The 11,266-nt window shown below is 53.4% G+C and overlaps 2 non-coding genes across 2 annotated transcripts; one reads left to right on the top strand and one right to left on the bottom strand.

Annotated features, from left to right (window-relative positions):
• LOC140215000 (small subunit ribosomal RNA) lies at positions 1-1,815 on the bottom strand. The gene has a single exon (XR_011891922.1). It is a non-coding gene; the product is annotated as a small subunit ribosomal RNA (ribosomal RNA).
• A 5,388-nt stretch (positions 1,816-7,203) lies between these two features.
• LOC140214999 (U2 spliceosomal RNA) lies at positions 7,204-7,395 on the top strand. Its single transcript, XR_011891921.1, has one exon. It is a non-coding gene; the product is annotated as a U2 spliceosomal RNA (small nuclear RNA).
• The last annotated feature ends 3,871 nt before the right edge of the window (positions 7,396-11,266 follow it).

The raw sequence follows: 11,266 nt of genomic DNA, 5'->3' as shown, positions 1-11,266 counted from the left end.
TAATGATCCTTCCGCAGGTTCACCTACGGAAACCTTGTTACGACTTTTACTTCCTCTAAATGATCAAGTTTGGTCATCTTTCCAACAGACCGGCGCAACCGAAAGGCCGCGCCGGACATCGGTCCGAAGACCTCACTAAATCATTCAATCGGTAGTAGCGACGGGCGGTGTGTACAAAGGGCAGGGACGTAATCAACGCGAGCTTATGACTCGCGCTTACTGGGAATTCCTCGTTCAAGGGGAACAATTGCAAGCCCCTATCCCAATCACGAAAGAAGTTCCACGGGTTACCCAGTCCTTTCAGACAGGGATAAAGACACGCTGCTTCCTTCAGTGTAGCGCGCGTGCGGCCCCGGACATCTAAGGGCATCACAGACCTGTTATTGCTCTGTTTCGTGCGGCTAGGAGCCGCTTGTCCCTCTAAGAAGGTTGTAAGGTGCTGGGAACCCCGCACCTATTTAATAGGCTAGAGTCTCGTTCGTTATCGGAATTAACCAGACAAATCGCTCCACCAACTAAGAACGGCCATGCACCACCATCCACCGAATCAAGAAAGAGCTCTCAATCTGTCAATCCTCCCAGTGTCCGGGCCGGGTAAGTTTTCCCGTGTTGAGTCAAATTAAGCCGCAGGCTCCACTCCTGGTGGTGCCCTTCCGTCAATTCCTTTAAGTTTCAGCTTTGCAACCATACTTCCCCCGGAACCCAAACACTTTGGTTTCCCGGAAGCTGCCCGCCGAGTCATTTGAGTAACTCAGGCGGATCGCTGGTTGGCATCGTTTATGGTCAGAACTAGGGCGGTATCTGATCGCCTTCGAACCTCTGACTTTCGTTCTTGATCAAAGAAAACATTCTTGGCAAATGCTTTCGCAGTAGTTCGTCTTGCGACGGTCCAAGAATTTCACCTCTAGCGCCGCAATACGAATGCCCCCGTCTGTCCCTCTTAATCATTACCTCGTATTCCAAAAACCAACAGAACAGAAACGAGGTCTTGTTCTATTATTCCATGCAAGTTTATTCAGGCGACTCGCCTGCGTTGAGCACTCTAATTTTTTCAAAGTAAAAGCACCGGCCTTCTCGAGGCACACAATGAAGTGCACCAAGAAAGGACCGGCATGATGTTCAGTCCGAGCCGTCGCATCGGGTAGATGCACTACTCGTCTGGAACTGAGATCCAACTACGAGCTTTTTAACCGCAGCAGCTTTAGTATACGCTATTGGAGCTGGAATTACCGCGGCTGCTGGCACCAGACTTGCCCTCCAATTGATCCTCGTTAAAGGATTTAGAGTGTACTCATTTCAATTACGGGGCCTCAAAAGAGTCCCGTATTGTTATTTTTCGTCACTACCTCCCCGTGCCGGGAGTGGGTAATTTGCGCGCCTGCTGCCTTCCTTGGATGTGGTAGCCGTTTCTCAGGCTCCCTCTCCGGAATCGAACCCTGATTCTCCGTTACCCGTAACAACCATGGTAAGCAAGTAACCTACCATCGAAAGTTGATAAGGCAGACACTTGAAAGAAACGTCGCCGGCTCGTGGCCATGCGATCAGCACAAAGTTATCCAGAGTCACCACACAATACGGGCCGAAACCCGATCGATCTTGGTCTAATAAAAGCACCCGTCGCCCAAAGGGCTTCAGGCTCACTGCATGTATTAGCTCTAGAATTGCCACAGTTATCCAAGTAGGAAGAAACGATCTAAGGAACCATAACTGATTTAATGAGCCATTCGCGGTTTCGCCTTATTTCGGCATGTACTTAGACATGCATGGCTTAATCTTTGAGACAAGCATATGATTACTGGCAGGATCAACCAGGTAATCGTTCAACTGCGCGTCCAGCCTTTCAAGCAGGCCGGACGCCGTTTTTGCGATGCCGAGGCCACCTTCAGGCGCCCCAACACGCTTCGTTCTCGCAAAGGGTAGCACTTTGCACAGTCCGAGACGACGGCGTTCGAGCTCGCTACGGCGCCCTCCCCGCAGGGCCGGGTATCGCCACGCGGCAAGAAGCACGCAACATTCTCGATAGACCGGTTGTGTCGACTCGATCGCGGCTTGCGGTTTCTCTCGAGCCCGCAGCACTGGTGGACCGACCGACACTTGCAACGTAGCCGAGACGGCAAAGCCGCTAGGCGACGGGTCACGCCCGCGCCTTCGGCGCTTTCGTATTTGATTCGTCCGAGGACGATGCGGAACACACTTCGATATCGTGGAAAAAGCGTCGTCCGACAACCAGCCCCTAACGCATCAAGCGGATGAGGCTGCAGACGTCAGCTGTGGGATCCACGGGAGCGATACCGGGGACACGCTTGACGGGCACGAAGCCCGCCGCATATCAAACACCCAGGTCGCTTTGGGGGCGACTGCTCTCTGGGACCCCCATATAATAGCAGCGATAAGTACCCAGACCTCCATGGGGCCGTACTCGTGCCACTTTCGACGAGCGTTTGGCGAAAATCGTGCCGCCTCGTAACGCCGCGAGCAAGATTGAAAGCTTACGTCGGCAGCACAATGCCGAAGTCGTGAAAGCGCAGCGCGTCTACCGAATGCGCGAACGGCAATTTCTCGCTAATGGCCAGTACGGTTTCCTGCACAATTGCCTTTCTGTCGCCCTACGGGGCCCCCGGCCGATCGATTCGAGGCACGCTAGCACGGCCCCTTCGCCATTTCCGAGCACGAGTGCGAACAGTGCGGGCGGCGTGCTCGACGCCCCGGCTGACGTCGTTTCGGACTTTGTCTCTTCGCGTGCTCGCGGCAACGCCGCGGCCAACGACGACGTCTGCGCGGTTCTTTGCCGGTTCCCGGCGTGCTATAGTGCAGCCCTCTGCAGGGTGACACCGGCTCCGTCGTGGCCGTGCGGCGGCTTGTACGCAAAAGTTGCGTCAAAGGCGTCGCGCTCGCGCCGCCCCGGCACACGCGGTTTCGGACTTTGTCTCTTCCAGCGCTCGCGTAGTCGTGGGCACGATTGTCGACTTCGGAACGGTGCGCGGACACCGCCACGAGCACGCGCAAGACGAAAATCGCACTACGGTACAATGTCGGCCGGGGCCCTACGGCCCCTTACAGTAGCAGCGATAAGTGCCCAGACCTCCATGGGGCCGTACTCGTGCGACGCGGCGGCGTACTGCGCCGAGCCGAGCGCCAATATTTGGCTTTTGCAGGGCGGATTCGAGCTCTGGCGATTGCCGCGGTACCGCCGCTCACCGATTCAAGGCACGCTAGCGCGGCCCCTTCGCCATTTCCGAGCACGCGTGCGAACAGTGCGGGCGGCGTGCTCGACGCCCCGGCTGACGTCGTTTCGGACTTTGTCTCTTCGCGTGCTCGCGGCAACGCCGCGGCCAACGACGACGTCTGCGCGGTTCTTTGCCGGTTCCCGGCGTGCTATAGTGCAGCCCTCTGCAGGGTGACACCGGCTCCGTCGTGGCCGTGCGGCGGCTTGTACGCAAAAGTTGCGTCAAAGGCGTCGCGCTCGCGCCGCCCCGGCACACGCGGTTTCGGACTTTGTCTCTTCCAGCGCTCGCGTAGTCGTGGGCACGATTGTCGACGTCGGAACGGTGCGCGGACTACGCCACGAGCACGCGCAAGCCGAAAATCGCACTACGGTACAATGTCGGCCGGGGCCGTACGGCCCCTTACAGTAGCAGCGATAAGTGCCCAGACCTCCATGGGGCCGTACTCGTGCGACGCGGCCGCGTACTGCGCCGAGCCGAGCGCCAATATTTGGCTTTTGCAGGGCGGATTCGAGCTCTGGCGATCGCCGCGGTACCGCCGCTCACCGATTCAAGGCACGCTAGCGCGGCCCCTTCGCCATTTCCGAGCACGCGTGCGAACAGTGCGGGCGGCGTGCTCGACGCCCCGGCTGACGTCGTTTCGGACTTTGTCTCTTCGCGTGCTCGCGGCAACGCCGCGGCCAACGACGACGTCTGCGCGGTTCTTTGCCGGTTCCCGGCGTGCTATAGTGCAGCCCTCTGCAGGGTGACACCGGCTCCGTCGTGGCCGTGCGGCGGCTTGTACGCAAAAGTTGCGTCAAAGGCGTCGCGCTCGCGCCGCCCCGGCACACGCGGTTTCGGACTTTGTCTCTTCCAGCGCTCGCAACCATGTCGGGGCCGACGCCGACGACTGCGTGGTGTTTCAACGATTGCCGGCGTGACACAATGCAGCTGCGTGCGGGATGCCAGCGATTCCGTCGTGTCCGTGCGGCGGCTTGTACGCAAAAGTTGCGTCAAAGGCGTCGCGCTCGCAGCCGCCCCGGCACACGCGGTTTCGGACTTTGTCTCTTCCAGCGCTCGCGTAGTCGTGGGCACGATTGTCGACGTCGGAACGGTGCGCGGACTACGCCACGAGCACGCGCAAGCCGAAAATCGCACTACGGTACAATGTCGGCCGGGGCCGTACGGCCCCTTACAGTAGCAGCGATAAGTGCCCAGACCTCCATGGGGCCGTACTCGTGCGACGCGGCGGCGTACTGCGCCGAGCCGAGCGCCAATATTTGGCTTTTGCAGGGCGGATTCGAGCTCTGGCGATCGCCGCGGTACCGCCGCTCACCGATTCAAGGCACGCTAGCGCGGCCCCTTCGCCATTTCCGAGCACGCGTGCGAACAGTGCGGGCGGCGTGCTCGACGCCCCGGCTGACGTCGTTTCGGACTTTGTCTCTTCGCGTGCTCGCGGCAACGCCGCGGCCAACGACGACGTCTGCGCGGTTCTTTGCCGGTTCCCGGCGTGCTATAGTGCAGCCCTCTGCAGGGTGACACCGGCTCCGTCGTGGCCGTGCGGCGGCTTGTACGCAAAAGTTGCGTCAAAGGCGTCGCGCTCGCGCCGCCCCGGCACACGCGGTTTCGGACTTTGTCTCTTCCAGCGCTCGCGTAGTCGTGGGCACGATTGTCGACTTCGGAACGGTGCGCGGACACCGCCACGAGCACGCGCAAGACGAAAATCGCACTACGGTACAATGTCGGCCGGGGCCGTACGGCCCCTTACAGTAGCAGCGATAAGTGCCCAGACCTCCATGGGGCCGTACTCGTGCGACGCGGCGGCGTACTGCGCCGAGCCGAGCGCCTATATTTGGCTTTTGCAGGGCGGATTCGAGCTCTGGCGATTGCCGCGGTACCGCCGCTCACCGATTCAAGGCACGCTAGCGCGGCCCCTTCGCCATTTCCGAGCACGCGTGCGAACAGTGCGGGCGGCGTGCTCGACGCCCCGGCTGACGTCGTTTCGGACTTTGTCTCTTCGCGTGCTCGCGGCAACGCCGCGGCCAACGACGACGTCTGCGCGGTTCTTTGCCGGTTCCCGGCGTGCTATAGTGCAGCCCTCTGCAGGGTGACACCGGCTCCGTCGTGTCCGTGCGGCGGCTTGTACGCAAAAGTTGCGTCAAAGGCGTCGCGCTCGCGCCGCCCCGGCACACCGCGGTTTCGGACTTTGTCTCTTCCAGCGCTCGCAACCATGTCGGGGGCCGACGCCGACGACTGCGTGGTGTTTCAACGATTGCCGGCGTGACACAATGCAGCTGCGTGCGGGATGCCAGCGATTCCGTCGTGGCGGTGCGGCGGCTTGTACGCAAAAGTTGCGTCAAAGGCGTCGCGCTCGCACCGCCCCGGCACACCGTGGTTTCGGACTTTGTCTCTTCGAGCGCTCGCAGCGATGTCGAGGCGATCGCTTACGTCTGCACGGTTTCCGGTGTGCTACAATGCAGCAGTCTGCCGCACTACACCTCTTGGTTGCCGAGGCCAGCACGGCAATTTACTGAAGCGAGCGCATTGCGCCCAGGCGGCAGCGGACTTTGTGCTTTCGGGAGTGCTCTTGCTGTAAATTTGAACGGCTGCAGCTGCGCGAAGCAAGTGTACCTATTTTCACTCTCTCTCTGTCTGCCTTTGAGGCGACTGTAATTTCACTTTAAACGCAACTGGAGGCGGGAGCAACCTGATGAGAGTAGGTGGACTTCGGTACATGTTGTAATTTAGAAATTGCTTTCAAGCTTTGAGGACATACACCTTCGCGCCATCTGCTTTCCCCCGTCTCTTTGGCACTTTATAGTATGTGCTGCATGCTCTGCATTCCAAAGAAACACGCCTGTGTCTCTCCCTCTCTCACGTTCTTCTTCTTTTTGTAGCTGCTGTTGTAGAAGATGCTATGCTCTTTAATCGCTGTAACATAGAGTGCTTGCACAAGCCATCAACTGTTGCGCGTTTTTTTTTTTTTTTTTTCTCTTCCCAAGACGTTTCTGCCATTATTCACTAACTCTCGTTCTTAGTATGCAATGGAGCGTTAGCTCGCGCCATCTACCTTTCTTTCTGTATTGCAAAGTCCGCAGGTTTTCCTAGTTCCGTACACAGATGGCGCTAATGCGTTTTGGCGCCAGGTTCGAACGACCTCGCTGTACTCGTGTTTCCCATTTGAATGTTTCAAAGGGGTTTGCGACAGGGGGTGGTTCTTGTGCAAGGCTGAGCTTTCCAGCTGCGTTTAAGCTATGCTAGCATGTGTGCGTATATATATATATATATATATATAAATACACAAACACACACACACACACACACACACACACATGCATATATACATACACACACACGGTAATGGTAAAGATGATGAGGTAGCACTTTTTTTTTTTTTTTACAATGCCTGTGTTTCAGATGGCGATCTTTCTCCCCTCTATGTTTCCGGTGGGAAGGAGTGTGCAGCGTTTTCTATATTTATTTTGTCATTCACTTCTATGTTGCTCGTCTTCGTACATGGGGCATGCTACCTAATTCTACCGGTCGATTCGACACGTTGCGATCCGTCCCGGCCTGTGCCGTATCAAAATTTTCAGTGGGCCTTGCGGTAAATAAAAAGAAATGAAGAAATGCGCGTAGTATATTACAATTGCACACGGGCTTGAAACGAAGCCCTCAAGGAAGGTCACCTTGAGCGGTCGCATTCAGACGGAAGTAAGCATTCCCCTGGCGCGTTTTTTTCCGCTCGCCTGTTCCGTTTTCTACGAGGTTGCCTTGGTTGGTTTCGCGTTACAAGCAAGCTTGCACTCGGGTCTCGTTTCTACGCGACAGCGTTTCGTTAACAGCGAAAGACTGAGGCGTTGCGAGTTCATCCGTGAGATAGGGAGCGTTGAGTCTGTACACAGGCTGAATTTTATAATATTGCCCACGCTGTTGCTGAGGTTACCCATGTCGGCAGGGCGCCCACAAGGCAGTAGTACAATGAAGTGAAGTGAAGGACATCGCTTCTCGGCCTTTTGGCTAAGATCAAAGTGTAGTATCTGTTCTTATCAGCTTAATATCTGATACGGGTTCTATATGGACCCACGATATTAAACCTATTTTTGGAAGTTGGCGGAGTGCTTGAAGCCTGCTTCACCTCCGCCGCAGGTCGGCCCGGTATTGCACTACCTCCGGGATCGGCCCCCGCTCACTTAGGTGAGACTTCATTCAATCAAAATGAAGAGCACAAGCTCAACGCGAGCAGTGACTTGACACGCACCATTCCTATACTACACGCAACGATGCCGGTTCGCGGACCACGAGAGTAATTAAACTGCCACTCCATCTGTGTGTAGCGTCGCACTTGTTGCGTCGCAAATGGGACAAGCCGCTCCAGCAAATTTCTAGTTATGGGCTTCGAGAAAAATTAATGAAAGCAAAAGAAAGAAACCAGAATTCCTATTTGTCCGATGTCTCTGAATGATTGTCTCCTGTAAAGAGCCACTTGGGGGGATGGGGGGTAGGATTAGCCGTGGGGTTCGCAATCAATATGAATCCCACTCAAAGCCAACACTGGATTTTGGAGTTCACTATCGCTTGGATCCGTAAACCACCGCGGCCACGCAAGCTCGCCCTGCCGCCGAAATCCGCTGCCCAAGTGGAAGAAAGATTCCCTATGAAAGAAAAATAGAGTGCCCGATTTCTGGCAACTACTGTGCAGCCTTTGTGTACACATTTTCGCAGCAGTGGGACCGAGCGCCTCGAAAACAAACTTGTCGTATGCCCAAATGTGGCGAAATATATTCAAGGGTTAAAAGGTGCCTCATCTTTCTAACCTGTATGTTACGAAGACCTGTTGCTACCTTTTCATCATGAACATCATCATCATCATCATCCTGGCTACGCCCACTGCAGGGCAAAGGCATCTGCCATGATCCTCCAAGTACCCCGGTCAGGTGCCGATTGTCGCCATGTAGTCCCTAATCTAATCTGCCCTCCTAACTTCTCTGCCACCCCCTGCTACGCTTCCCTCCTCTTGGAATTCAGTCTGTAACCCTTAATGGCCACCGGTTATCTTCCCCCCAGATTGCATGCCCTGCGCATGCCCATTTGTTTTTCCTGGTTTAAACTTTGGTGTCATTAACGAGCGTTTCTTCTCGCACACCCCAATCTGCTCTATTCCGATCCCCCCGTGACGCCACACCCATCATCCTTCTTTCCAGAGCCCGTTGCGTCGCCCTCAGTTACCCTTCGGTAATCCTCAAAGCTTTTTGTTGGGACACTCGTGGCATCTTTCTCGTTTAATGAAGTCAAATTTTTTTCAGTTTTGGGGGAAAACTCAATGAGCTAGGCGCGATTGTGTCCCTGGCGCCGCTCTCAACAAGATGGCGGCGCCCATGCTTTTTGCCTGCAGGTTCGGCCCTACGCAGAACACGCCTGCCGGGCAGTGTAGCCACGTTGAAGGGGCAAAGCGTAGTGCAGTGAAGCGCTTGCTCGGGCGAAAAACGCAAATATGAGCCAAACAGGAATTTCCATTATTGGAAATTCCAGTTCAGTTTGCGCATTGCGTTCGCCTAAGGTAAAGAACACAAATGCGAGTGCCACAGCAGTCAAGTCAAAGCTTAGGATTGCGTATCATTTTTTTTTTTTTTTTCTTTTCGTGCCTTTTACTCCTGGCCTGCGTGGCCCTAGCGCGCATGCACACGAAAGTAATGAAATGCTGAAAACACGAAATAATGCGGTGCGGCTGTATCATATCTATTTTGTGCGCTTTGTTCTTTGTGGACTACAGCGGTGTGCGTCATGAGAAAGTTTCGGTGCCCTTCTTGGGTGACCAGTGAAGCTATATTTAAAACCACATTGATTTGTACGGTTATTGCTACAAACTGCGTGTGGGTGTTTTTCTTTTTCGCTGCCAACGATGGGTTATCGCAACCGCGATCGGTTCTGCTGCTACGCTAGACGCGTGCTTGCCAACGGTTGGCTCTATACGCGACCCGCGACGCGTGGTCGGCACATTCAAGCAGTCAATTGCAAACCGTTCCAAGAAAAAGGATGTACTCCACTTGCCACCTAGTTCGACGATTGTACTTTCTGACCCTCGAGGAAGCGCCGCCATCCCACGTTTTCTATAATACGATAAGATTCAGAGCGACCGCGACCACTTGTCTTTGTCAATATCTCGGAAACGCTTTCTTTGTTTTCTTTTTTTTTTTTTAAATCCAGATACTCAGACGCGCCCGTGTTCACGCGCACTTGTTCTCTCCGATAAGCAGGGAAGCTCGGTTGGGGTGGTGTCGGGCCTTGCGCATGCGCTGCTGAGCTCGTCGCTTCGCCGGCCGGTCGATGCTGGCGCGGTACTGGTAATGAACTTCGACGTGCATGGTGAAACGTCACTTTGTATTGCCACTGTAGACTAGCAATGCAATGTGTTTGCGAGCGATTGGATAAATGAGAAAGCGTGCACTGTCTACAGTTCATGCCCCTCTAGAGTAGTGGAAATGTTGCTCCAAGTGTTAGGTTTGTAATTTGCGCCTACGAACATGAACTAAACAAAGAAAATGGTCTGCAGCCGCCTTCGCTTCATAAAATTCCCGTACGAAGAAATTTCCGTGCGCGAATGAGAGAGCAAAAGAGAGAAACCATGTTAAGAAGAATGGCTGCCTTTTACGTGATCTCGCGCATGAAACCAGACGATAGATTAATTTTAGCCGTTCATTTTGATTTGCCGAATGTAAACCGGAACACTTTCTCCACGCGGTCTTCAGATTTGAATGGCAATCAATCACATCCTTTCTTTTTTTTTTTTTTTCTGTTTCTTTCTATCTGGAACCGAAAGAATTCAGAACGCCATTTCAATCTTAGATTCGATTAGATATCGCGACTGGTATGCTGAAATATCACGCCTTATCTGGTGTTAACCTTCTTGATCACGGCAATAAAAAATCGCCAGTTCCCGAACTTTAATCGCGCCGAAGATGAACCGATATGCTGGATTCTTATTGTCATGATTTTATAGAAAGCGCTGGTTCTATGGCTAGCTTTGAGGAAAAGAAAAACATCGTTCAGGAATGTATAACTCTAAACAACTAAAAAAAAAATCTGCCGGCAATTGGTACTACAACGAGAGTACTGAGAATACTGGAAAAGATGAAATCCAATCATGCTGAACTGAACTGAGATTATTTCATCAAGACATGCCCCGAAAAACGTGGCCACTTTCAATGATAATTTCAAATGTGATTTCTTTCTGTTTTTTTTTTCTCGGATAATAATTATCTTTCCAATGGCGGATGTGAAAATTTCAGAGCACGGCATTTTCGAAATCCCAAGGCCCCGGACGCATTCTCTCTTCTTTAAGTATTTTGGTGGTGCACACGGAGGAAAATTTCGCGCACGTAATTTATAAACTAGTAGTTGATTTTCTAGAAGAACACAAAGTGCTGACAAACGGCCAACCAGGACACAATTAAATTGGTATTACGCACGGTTTCGAAGCCGCGGTAACAAAAGGGTAACAAAGGGACGTTCATTTCGTGGTGTGGATTTCACGTCTCTCACAATAAAAAAAAAATAATAATAAAAACTACTGCATAAAATAGGTTTTCCCAAACTGGATGGTTTCGATCAGCTTTTGAACAGCCCTTCCTTAAATTGAGTTGGCGTTGATTGAGCAGGTGCGGGCCTCTGCTGTTTTGGATTTTTGTAAATGGCATCAGTACTGGACAGTCCGTTCACTTGAGGATCAAAGGAGAAACCCCCCAAAAAAATATCATATCGTGGTGAGAGACGTGGCAGATGAGTACAATTATCGGCAGAAAAAAAAAAAAAGGAAAACCGCCTCGTACTCAGAAGCCGCTCCTCTCACGTGTGAAGCTTCAAACAAATTGTTTTTCTTGAGACGCTCTATAAAGTTATACACAGCTCCTTAAATGCAGCACCCGCACACAAAGCCAAACGTTCCAAGCTGGAAAGAAAGCATGAAATTCGCGGTGCCCGTTTCCTGTGAAACAACGGGCAACATTACGCCAAGTCCGCTACCACGTCAGCCGGGGCGGCCACACCCCGCCCGCGCTTAAGCC

This window comes from Dermacentor andersoni, unplaced genomic scaffold (genome assembly GCF_023375885.2).
Source record: "Dermacentor andersoni unplaced genomic scaffold, qqDerAnde1_hic_scaffold ctg00000777.1, whole genome shotgun sequence".
Lineage (NCBI taxonomy): Eukaryota > Metazoa > Arthropoda > Arachnida > Ixodida > Ixodidae > Dermacentor > Dermacentor andersoni.
The sequence above is the reverse complement of the archived record's forward strand: the minus strand, read 5'-3'. Positions and strand labels throughout refer to the sequence as shown.